This window comes from Schistocerca nitens, chromosome 1, assembly GCF_023898315.1.
Source record: "Schistocerca nitens isolate TAMUIC-IGC-003100 chromosome 1, iqSchNite1.1, whole genome shotgun sequence".
In the NCBI taxonomy this organism is placed as follows: Eukaryota; Metazoa; Arthropoda; class Insecta; order Orthoptera; family Acrididae; genus Schistocerca; species Schistocerca nitens.
The window spans coordinates 1,132,563,727-1,132,576,381 of record NC_064614.1 but is presented as its reverse complement, the minus strand read 5'-3'; the positions used below and the strand labels follow the sequence as shown (position 1 = coordinate 1,132,576,381).

The 12,655-nt window shown below is 41.7% G+C and overlaps 1 protein-coding gene across 2 annotated transcripts in view; it reads right to left on the bottom strand.

Annotated features, from left to right (window-relative positions):
• LOC126199460 (organic cation transporter protein-like) overlaps window positions 1-12,655 on the bottom strand; it is a 159,902-nt gene that overhangs the window by 94,794 nt on the left and 52,453 nt on the right. The window lies entirely within an intron of this gene.

The window sequence follows — 12,655 nt, the reverse complement described above, 5'->3', positions numbered from 1 at the left end:
CTGACAGGTATATAAGACTACTCTGAATGCCTTTTCTGAAAATTAGTTTCAGCAGTTAAAGACTCCACTCATGAGGGCTAAAATTTAGGTCTAGTAGAGGCTGGACCCAAGGTTTTTGATTCAGTTACAGTATAGGAGGTAACCAGTGACTATAAGGTTGTTGTAGCGTTGGTGGCTAGAGGTGTTACAAGAAATATTAACAAATGGCAGGAAAGTATATTTGCTTAGCAAGTGTGACAGAAATGAGTGGCATATAAGCTGAGCAATCAATATCAAACATTCTATTTGGAGATGAAGATGTGGAGTATCAAGGAATAATATGTACATATAAATGTGTCGAGCTAGGTTGTCAGGGATTGGAAAGACCCACCATGGTTCAATAGTCATTTTAGAAAGTTGCTGCAAAAATATAGAGAGTTTCATCACAAATTTAAATGAATTCAATGCTGTATTGATTAGCAAAAGCTGAAAAATATCAAAATAAGTGCAATGGAAACATAGGAGAAATTTCCAATAAATTTGAAAGTAAAGTTTTGTCTAGTGATTTTTTTTTTTTAAAAAAAAGACCTTAATAATTTTTGATCTTATGTGAAGTCAGTAAATGGTTGAAAATTATCTATACAACACCTCAGCAATCATACTGGCACTGAAACAGAAGATAACAGAGAGAAGTCTGAAATACTGGATTCAGTTTTGTGACATTATTTCAATATGGAAAATCAATTGTAACATGATTGCTGAAATGACAAAAACGTCCTCAAAGACTAGAAAATTGATTACAGTCACGTAACAGAGGAAAGGAAAGTAGACATGATGAGATTCCTACACCATTCTATTTTATATTAAGTGAAAGAACTTACTCCCTTTCTAATAGTTGTCATCTGTATGTCACCAAAGCAACAAGTGATTGTAAAGAGGCAATTTTTATACACATAATTATTGGCCTACAAACTAATATCAATCTGTAACACATTTATGGAACACAAGAACATGAGATTTTTATACTACAGAATGCATCCCTTCCTAGCTATACTAGACTGATAGAGATGCTATTTTCTTGCCATTTGACCATCATGACCAGACAAACCATTTTGTATCTGATTTGATAGGATTTCTGTTGTGGTGCTGCCTCAAATGAATTTCTGAATCTAAACACAAGCAAATAAACTAGTCCTTGGTTGGAGAAAACAAAGAGTCCAAAACTCTTTAAGTCACCTTAGTGGAAAAAAATATTCAAATTAAAGGTAAGAAATTCAGATGTCAACCAAGTGAGACAAATCCATTTGATAGTTGTAAGTCCAAGAAAAGTCAATAACACTTGTGCTATCTTTCATTAAAGAAAATAAATATATGTTAATTATTTCAGTGGTACTGAATGAGCAATAAAAAATGAATAAATATCTTGGTTCTATTCTTTAGATTTGAATTTCTCTAACGACTTTATCTCCTTGACAACACATGCAGACCTGCAACTCTCTTATTGCACATGCAGATCTGCAATCTATGTCTGCATGTTTATACATATGAACATGTTAGGTAACTTATAAAAATACATAGTACATGTTTCACAATAGCAGTGGTTGCTTAATATGTAGACATCACAAATTCTAAAACAGAAAACATGATTAATTGAAGGAAAAAACAAAACTTTTGTGTTATAATTGTAACTTGGCACTGCAGTTTAAATAGGTTACTGAGTAGGACTAATCATAGACTTGACTTGTGCAATGTCAGTATACACAAATGCAGAGGTGCAATGTCAGTCTACACAAATGCAGAGATGAGAGACGCCCATTTGATGTAGGTATTAGCTGACGGCAAGGGTGCTTGCACTACACGTTTGTACCGGGAGAGATTTCGAGGATGAATGTATCCTGACAGGAAAACATTTGAAGCCACTGATCGTCAACTTAGGGAGCATGGGGCATTTAAGCCTGATACTCAGGATCAAGGGAATTATAGAAGGACGAGGACACTGGTGTGGGAGGTGGCAGTTCTTCCTGCAGTTGACAAGCCTAGTGTCAGTACAAGACATGTAGCTGCTACACTGAAAGTTGACCACATGACTGGTGAGCGTTACAAAAGGACCAGCTGTATCAATACCATTTACACTATTAGCAGCTGATTTTCCTGTCCAAGTACTCTTTTCGAATTTTTTTTTTTCAACAAAGTGTCAACTCTAATTTTAGTGCAAAAGTGCTGTTCACAGATGAGGTGTAGTTTCAATGAGATAAGACTGTAAATTTTCATAATCACAATCAGCATATATGGGCAGTACCCTGAAATGAGAATGAGAAATGTCCTGCCCACTATCCCCCCCCCCCTCCCCTCAACAGTGGTATTTTGTCATCCATCGAACCTACACAATATACTCATCCATCCTTACACAGCCCTGCTCCCCACCCCTTACCTCATGGCAAATACCCCTGTAATAGACCTAGATGCAAGACCTGTCCCATTCATCTTCCTGCCACCATCTACTCCAGTCTGGTCACTAATATCACCTATCCCTTCCTTCAAAGGCAGGGCCACCTGTGGAATCAGTCATGTGATCTACAAGCTAAGCTGCAACCTCTGTGCTGCATTCTATGTGGGCATGACAACCAACAAGGTGTCTGCCCACGTGAATGGCCACCAACAAACTGTGGCCAAGAAACAAATGGAGCACCCTGTTGCTGAACACGCTACCAAATATGACATCCTTCATTTCAATGACTGCTTCACAGCCGGTGCCATATGGATCTTTCCCACCAACACCAGCTTTTCTGAATTGCGCGTGTGGGAACTTTCCCTGCAATACATCCTACATTCCCGCAACCCTCCTGGCCTCAAACTTTGTTAGTGACTGCCCTCATCCATCCAACCCCTTCCCTGTTCCCATTCCAGAACTAAACAGCTATCATTCCACCATCACACCCAGTCTTTTTACTTCCCTCCTTTTCCGCTACTTCCCCCATACACCACTCCCATGCTCTCCGTCTAATCTGCAGCACTTCACTGTCTGCGACATGCACCATGCTATCCCCCTCATCCCTGCCCCATCCCCCTCCTTACCCTGACCTAGTCGTCATTCCCATGATGCATTGGTCCTGCAGTTCGCAGTGTGGTTTCAGTTGCCTGTGACTGCAGTCGTGTGTGTGAATTGTGTGTGTGTGTGTGTGTGTGTGTGTGTGTGTGTGTGTGTGTGTGTGTGTGTGTGTGTATGTGTCATCTATTGTTGTCAAAGGCCTTAATGGCTGAAAGCTTTATTTGTGACAGTCTTTTTAGTGTGCCTATCTGCGACTCAGCATCTCTGCTATATGGTGGGTAGCAACTTGCCTTTTCATAATATTGTTATTGTTACATTCCATCCGGGATTTTCCATTGTTTGATTTTAACCATAAAGATCAATTTTATCTGCTTTTCACTTGAAAAACTTTCTCTCTGTATTGATTTATGGACAGTATTGTTAGTGTACTTTCCATGTATTCACTCAATCCTGTGATAATCTCCCATGGCAGTGAAGCTGTGGTCAAAAGAGAATTTGTTTGTAGAAGCATGCAATAAAAGTATTGTGTAAAGTCAATAACAAAACATACCACAGAAGAAATTTCTTGTGACTGTTAAGCTTACATACCTAAACATTTACTCCCTAATTGCATTTATGGTTAATAAAATGTGTGCTTTTAGGATGAACTTTGAGATTCACAACCACAAGTTATACATTAACATGTTAAAAGCACATCTCCCTTCCTTCTTCTGTCAATCATGATCATTTCTACCACTCGGCAGTATTAGGCAGCCACCCAGGGCAGCTAAATTTTAGGGGCAGCAGGGGGCAGAAAATTTTAATCAAGAGTCAGACACTGAAAAACTTGAACAAATGAGGAGAAAAAAATTAAAAAGAAACAAAAGTAAAACATGGAACAGCTAATTAAAAGTCTGTGCTTACTTTGACAAAAATGGATGATGAAAAAGTTTAGATTTGTTCCTTGTTTTCAAAATGTAATTAAAACAGAAACAAAATAACACCATGATTATGTAGATTGGATAGTTTTATGCTTCAGGATGTCTCCATCAGTATAACATAATTTCTAAATTGAAGGAAAAATTCATCACCAGAAAGTAGTTCCATACCTGTATTGGTCTTTTTTTTTGCAAATAAATAAAATAGGTAATTGATACCACATTTGGTTGCATTGATATATGCAGTTGTGTTCTAATTTGAAATATTAAGCACATTCTTCCTATGTCAATTATTTTAGGAAATTTCAAAAATGAGGACAAAAAATTCGAAATTGAGAACATTTGCTGACCTCAATCATTTTTAAAGGAATAGAGGACAAAGCATGAAAACTGAGGACTGTCCCCAGAAAATAAGGACGCCCTGGTCACCTTGTTTAATGAGTAAAAGTATAATAGGAGATTTTCATGTTGTGTTGTTGGATGTTGGTGGTGGTGGGGAGGGGAGAGGGGGGGAGGGGATATCAGGGAGACTTATGGTAGTAAAAAAGAGAGGGTGTCATTTTTCAGTTCTCACCTAGGGTGGCAAAACAGCTAGCAACAATCCTACTGTCAAGTATTTTAAAACCATCTAAACTAGTGCTAATCTAATGAGAGGAATCACTTGTGGACTATGTTGTTAATTATTATAAATCAATATATTTCTCAATCTGTAGGAAGTGAGTAAACATGTTCACACATGGCAGATGATGCCTCCCCCTGCACTAACATCCCCAATGCCCATGGCTTTGCCACTCTTGAACACTACATTTCCCAACACCCAACTAACTCCAAACCTACAACTTCTTCCTTGCCATTATGACCAACTACATCCTTATCCACATTTACTTCTCTGTGACACAGCAATAGGCACCCACATGGCATCATCCTATGCCAACCTAATCACAGCCATTTAGAGGAATTCTTCCCGACTGCCCAGAATCCTGAACCACTCAACTGATTCATTCATGACATCTTTGTGATCTGGACAAAGGGTGAAGACACCCTGTCGATATTTCTCCAACCTCAACATCTTCTTCCCCATTCACTTCATCTGGGCCTTATCCCCCAAAGAGTCACTTTCTTCAAAGTTGACCTCCACCTCACGGATGGCTAAATCAGTACCTTTATCCACATAAACCTACCAACAACAGCTCCACTTTGACAGCTCTGACCAACTCCATACCGATAAATCCCTTCCATACAGCCCAGCCACCTGTGGTAGTCTCATCTGTAGTGATGAGCAGTCCCTCTCCAAATAAGCCAAAAGTCTCACTGAGGCTTTCACAGATTGAGATTACCCTCCCAAGCAAGTTCAGAAGCAGATCGCCCATGCCTTTTTCTCCAGTCACCAACCATCTTCAACATATCCACTTTCTGGCCCCAAAGGAGCACTCCTCTCTTGACTCAGCACCATCCAGGACTGGAGCAACTGATTCTCATTCTCCGCTAAGGTTTTGACTGCCTCTCACGATGCCCTGAAATGCAGAATATCCCCCACACTATCCTCACCAACCCTCCCATAGTAGCATTCTGCAGCACACTGAACCTACGCAATATCCTTGTCCAATCCTATTCCACCCCTACTCACAGCCCTTTGCCACATGGCTTACATCCCTGCAATGGATCTAGGTACAAACCTGTCACACAAATCTCCCATTACTATCATTCCAGTCTATGACTGGCATCTCATACCCATGGCCACCTGTGAAAGTGACAATGTGGTTTATAAATCACTGTGCTGCTTTCTACAAAGGAATGACAACAAATAAGCTGTCTGTATGCATGAATGTCCACTGCCAAACTGTGCCCAAGAGATATTTTGGATCACCCAATTGCTGATAAGGCTGCCCAACAGAATGTGCTTCACTTTAAAGAGTGCTTTACAGCCAGTGCCATCTGGATTCTTCCTACCAATACCAGCTTTTCTGCCGGCCGCAGTGGCCGTGCGGTTCTAGGCGCTGCAGTCCAGAACCGCGGGACTGCTACAGTCGCAGGTTCGAATCCTGCCTCGGGCATGGATGTGTGTGATGTCCTTAGGTTAGTTAGGTTTAAGTAATTATAAGTTCTAGGGGACTGATGACCCAAGATGTTAAGTCCCATAGTGCTCAGAGCCATTTTGAACCAGCTTTTCTAAACTGCACTGTTGAGAACTCTCCCTACAACATATCCTGGCCTCAGCCTTCACTATTCCACCACCTACCTATCCCTTCCCTGTACCCACTCCAACACTATACTAGCCTGCTGTCTCCCTCCCTCCCCACCCCATGTCTCCCCAATAGCCCCCTCACTGCCCTAGCAGATTGGTACTCACATCAGATGCAGTCGAATTCGGGTTCCAATGCCTGGAGACAGCGGCCATGTGTGTCTGAATTGTGCTTCTGTGGATGTATTCTATTTCCGAAGAAGAACTTTATAGGAAATGATAATTATTTTAGTACTCCTTTTCATTAGGCCTGTCTGTGATTCAAAGCCTCCTCAATGTGGTGAATAGTAGTCTGTCCTTTGCATATTGTTGTTATTTTATCCTGGAATTCTCTTGCTTGAATTCCCTTTTACAGAACTCAACCTGGGCAGTCAATAACATGTTGTTGTCAGAAAAGCGGGACAGTGATCTGTATAAGCTACCTTCTTACATACTTTGAGAAGAAGAAAAGGATGGGAAAAGGCTTTCTAATTACAGATCACTCGCATATTTCCATTTTTTTAAAAAAAATAGATATTACTATTGTATTTATCGGTCTTTTGGGAAATACGTCTTAACTGGAATGAAATTCTTTAAACGGATGCTACTATTGTATATTCCACTCCTCTGTAAAATAAATCTTAACTAGAATAAAATTTTCACTCTGCAGGGGAGTGTGCACTGATGTGACACATCCTGAGAGGTTGAAATTGTGTACCAGACCGAGACTTGAACTTGGGAACTCTGCCTTTCACAGGCAAGTGTTCTACTAACTGAGCTTCCTAAGCACCACTAATGAGCCATTCTCACGGCTTTACTTTCGCTCGTACCTCATCTCCTACTTTCCGAACTTCACAGAAGCTGTCCTGCGAACCTAACCACACTAGCATACCTGGAAGAAAGTATATTGCACAGACATGGCTTAGCCACAGCCTGAGGATGTTTCCAGAATGAGATGAGGTACTGGTGGAAGTAAAGCTGTGAGGGGGGTTCGGAAGGGTAGCTCAATCAGTAGAGCACTTGCCCATGAAAGGCAAACTTCCTGAGTTCGAGTCTTGGTCCAACACAAAGTTTAAGTCTGCCAGGAAGTTTCATATCAGCACACACTCCATTGCAGAATGAAAATTTCGTTCTGAAAACATCCCTCACGTTGTGGCTAAGCCGTAACTCTGTAATATCCTTTCTTCCAGGAATACTAATGTTATAAGGTTCGCAGGAGGGATTCTGTGAAGTTTAGAGGATAGGAGACGAGGTAGTTGTGGTGTCACCGCCAGACACCACACACTTGCTAGGTGGTAGCTTAAATCGGCCGCGGTCCATTAGTACATGTCGGACCCGCGTGTCGCCACTGTGTGATCGCAGACCGAGCGCCACCACACGGCAGGTCTAGAGAGACGTACGAGCACTCGCCCCAGTTGTACGACGACGTTGCTAGCGACTACACGGACGAAGCCTTTCTCTCATTTGCCGAGTGACAGTTAGAATAGCCTTCCGCTAAGTTAATGGCTACGATCTAGCAAGGCGCCATTAGCCCTTTGTAACATTGCATGTACCTCAAGATAGAGTCTCACTTGTATCATCAAGAATGCTGTATACCAAAGGACGATATAAAAGTTAAGTGTTCTAGTAGCTACGTTCTTTTCTTTATCACATTCATAACTTATCCTGTTCCAGACTTCACGCCAGACGGCGTGAGTTGACGCGTGCCCTTTCGGCTACTTCACTGTGGACTGGCTGCCTTGTCAGTCCACTACAGTAGTAGCGGTTGTAAAGCTGTGAGTATGAGTTATGAGGCATGCTTGGTTAGCTCAATTAGTAGACTTTTTCCTGCAAAAGGCAAAGTTCCCGAGATCGAGTCTTGGTCTGGCACATAGTTCTAATTTGCCTGTAAGTTTTACGTCTTAACTGATTACAAAGATAAATCAAGAGGATACTATCAACACATTACAAATTTTGGTATTTTTGGATAAAACATCACCATAGATGAATTATTGCTTATCAGTGACCAAATAATTTTTGTACTGGACATGCAAAAAGCAGAACATCTAAGCCCAATATGTTTACAGAGCCAAATCTTCTTTGTAGGAAAGCAAGAACCGCATCTTCATCCTATGCATTTGTCCGGTAAGAAGCCGTGTCATACTGATGTATGTCCTGCATATACACGATCTACTGGTCTCTATAAATCGCCAAAAACAATTTTCTGTTGATGTCAGGGCCAGTTTAAGGCCCAAGCAATACAAGCCGCCGCTTTGGACACCAAGCTGGGAGGAGCGCCACAACTTTGTAACATTTCCGTATATGATTTACCACGATTAGCAGCGGCCTCTTGGGGCCTCAAGTTGAAAGGGGAGAAATGGTAGCGACAATTGACACGGGCTGCCAAATGAAAAGTCACTTTTGTGGAAAAATGTTCTCGAACCTGCTCGGCTTTATGTTTCTGGCGGATGATATTTCCTTTGATTCTATATTAAAGTGTGTAGAAGAAAGATTCAATTTTGTCTCACAGTAGCTTCAAGCAACATTGCTTATGAAGCAGTAACAGGAAGGAATTGATGTAAAACAGGGCGGACGCAGGGCCCCATCACCCTCCCCCCCTCTTCCCCCCTCACCTTAAAAGACTGGCGCATATACGACACAGCAAACTTACAATGTATTGACCTCAGGCTGTTGTCTGTTGCATAATTGCAAGCACTTGGATCCATGAAAGGCCAAGAATGGAAAAAAGGTTGAACAAATATGAGGCGTGTATTTTAAGTAAGTACCGTTTTGAAATTAAAAAAAGACGTGCTAACATATCTCAATAATTTTATTTTTACGTGAAAGCCTGTACCTCAATCTACGCACTGGCGCCTTACAGTCTGATTCTTCCTTGTTTACTTTGTGTACTGAGTGTTTAAGATGCCTCCGACAATCGTGAGTCCCGGCGACTTTAAAGTACGGGCTGTTATAAGATTTCTTAGTGCTAAAGGCCTAAAAGCGATCGATATTCATCGTGAGATCTGTTCAGTTTACGGAGAAAACATTATGAGTGATGCTATGGTAAGAAAATGGGTGAGAGCATTTAAAGATGGCCGCACAAATGTGCATGATGAACAACGGAGTGGACGTCCTTCGGCCGTTAATGAAAGTTTGGTGCAGGAAGTGGACAATAAGGTCAGAGAAAACAAACGCTTTACGATTTTGTATGGCATTGTTACCGAGCACTTGAATTACCTAAAATTGTGCGCATGTTGGGTACCGAAAATGTTGACGGATGTGCACACAACCAAACGTTTAGGCAGTGCATTGACTTTCCTTGAGCGGTACCACAGCGACGGTGATGATTTCTTAAGCCAAACTGTTACGGGCGATGAAACAGTGGTGGCCTACGCCATACCAGAATCAAAGCAACAGTCCGTGGAAGTTGAGCAAGGGCATTGTTTTGCTGCAAGACAATGCCCGTCCGCATGTGGCGGATCAGACCAAAGATCCCATCACATCTTTTCAATGGGAAACTCTAGATCATCCTCCTTACAGCCCCGATCTTGCGCCCAGTGACTACCATCTGTTCCTGCACTTGAAGAAACACCTGGGCGGTCAAGGCGATGGCGAAGTCACAACAGTGGTGATGCAGTGGTTAACAAGTCAGGCGGCAGACTTCTATGAGGAGGGTATTCAAAAACTGGTACAAAGTTATGACAAGTGCCTCAATATTGACGGAAATTATGTAGAAAAGTAGATTAAGGTACAGGCTTTCATGTAAAAAATAAAATTATTGAGATATCTTAGCACGTCTTTTTTTAATTTCAAAACGGTACTTACTTAAAAAACACGCCTCGTATATTCGAATTACCAGATGAGATTCGGGCTTGAGCCACTTCCAGAGATAACACCCCTGCGGTGGGAACAAAAAAGATAAACCGCGGAGCGGTCGACCATCAATTAGAGAGGAACAATGCAGTTACGTCGCAGCGTTTGTGAAAAATTCACAAAATAATGAAGTTGACAGGGAAAAGATCAGCAAATGTGGTTGTGCCACAGTCAGTTTTACGCAAGCATACGAAAGAGGACTTATAGTTATGTGCACATCAACCAACATCTGTTCATGTCTTCGGCACAATTCCAAAGCGAGGCAAAGTGATCTTTAGCGAGGAATACGTCATTTATCGAAGTTCCTATTCACGGGACGTCGTCTGTTAGTTCAGCAAGATAGTGCATCACCCCATTTTGCTATTTCGGTGCTGCGTATCTAAATTAAGTTTACCCGGTACGCTGGGTTGGCCGTGAATCACCTGAACCGAGGGTTCTAAGAAAAACTTACGTTACCAGCTTCACTTGTCTGGCCACCTCGCAACCCCAACCACCCATCATGTGACAATGAGATCGAGTGTTTTATCTAAACATTTTTGCAGAGCAGCGATTACTGACCTGAAGATAGCGTGTATGTTTATAGAAATGCATTAATACGACTATCATCATTGAAGTGACAGTATCTGGATACAAGAAAAGTGGGCTTTTACCTGTCGAATAAAATACTTCGAGAAATTCATGACCGCACTTCTAGCAATTCCGACTATTTATTTCTGGATTACTGAAGAAAAAATTAATTAATTAATTAAATACACTGAAGTGATAAAAGTCATGGGATTCCGCCAAATATCGTGTCGGACCTCCTTTGGCTTGGCGTAAAGCAGCAACTCGACACAGCATGGATTTAACAAGTTGTTGGGAATCCCACGCAGAAAATCGGAGTCATGCTGCCTCTATAGCCCTCCCTAATCGAGAAAGTGTTGCCGGTGCATGGTTCTGTGCACGAACTGACCTCTGGGTTATATCTCAAAAACGATCGATGGGGTTCACGTTGGTCGATCTGGGTCGCCAAATCATTCACTCGAATCGTCCTGAATGTTCTTCAAACCAACTGCGAACAACTGTGACCCGGTGACATAGAAAGGCATTATTACGACTATCATCATTGAAATTCATTATCATTCATAAAAATTCCATCGTTGTTTGGGAACATGAAGTTCATGAACGGCTGCCGATGGTCTCCGTACCGTACGTAACCATTTACAGTCAATGACCGGTTCAGTTGGTCCAGAGGACCCAGTCCAATCCACGTAAAACACAACCTATACCATTGTGGAGCCACCACCAACTTGCACATTAACTTGTTGACAACTTGGTTCCATGGTTTCGTAGAGTCTGTGCCACACTCGAACCCAACCATCAGCTCTTACCAACTGAAATCGGGACTCATCTGACCAGGCCATGGTTTTACAGCGTCTAGGATCCAAACGATAATGGTCACGAGCCCAGGAGAAGCCCAGTAAGCGATATCGTGCTATTATCAAAGACACTCGCGTCAGCCATCTACTGCCGTAGCCCACTAACGCCAAATTCCGCCCACTGTCCTAATGAATACGTTATTTGTACGTCCCACGTTGATTTCTGCGATTATTGCACGCAGTGTTGCTTGTCTTGTCATCGACAATTCTACGCAAACGACACTGCTTTCGATCGTTCAGAGAAGGCCGTCTACGTTGTCTGCGGTGAAAAGTAACGCCTGAAATTCGGTATTCTCGGCACACTCTTCACACACTTGATCTTGGAATATTAAATTTCCTAACGATTTCCGAAACAGAATGTCCCATGCATCTAGCTCTAACTGCTATTCCGCGTTCTACGTCTGTTAATTCCCGTCGTGCGGGTGAAATCATATCGGAACCATTTCCACATGAATCACATGAGTACAAAAGACACTGCCCTTTGATACCATTCGTACGCGATACTATCGCAATTCGTATATGTTTATATCGCCATACGATGACTATTGTCACCCCAGTGTATGTTCGTGCGAGATTTGCCTATTTTGAATGTCCCGGACTTCCACTCGAGAATTCTTCAGGAGAAATGGCTGATGAAATTCGTTGTTTAACTATACATGACCGTCACATTAGGATTTGTAAAACGGTTGTGATGACAGGCATATAATTCCCAGAAGCTCTTTATGCTGCAGAAACTACAGTGATTCATGGTCATACTAAGATCAGAGCGTTGAAAAGCAGGAAAGAAAAATTCTGAGGAAAACATATGGACCAGTGTTTCGCGAAGGAATTTGCATAAAGAGGCCAACTAGAGAGATTTACAAAGACATAGAAAGAATAACAGACACCATTAGAAAGAGAAGGATGAAATTTTATGGACTCATCAGCAGGATGACAAGACAAAACTTTGAGATAGTGAACAAGAGCAAAAACGAGACAAAGTGGATCACTGAAGCAGAAGAAGACATTAAAGAACTGGGGATCATACAAGACAACATAAACAATAGAGAACAGTTTAGAAACCTCATACAGAAACACACACTTAAACAAGAACACACGGAGAACAGAACGGGAAAAAGATGGTCGGAAGAACGCAAGAGAGAACGTATGAAGAGAATTTAGGAAAAACGAAGAAAGAAGAAGAAATCATGACTACTCAAGTTCAATCGCTCTCTCAAAA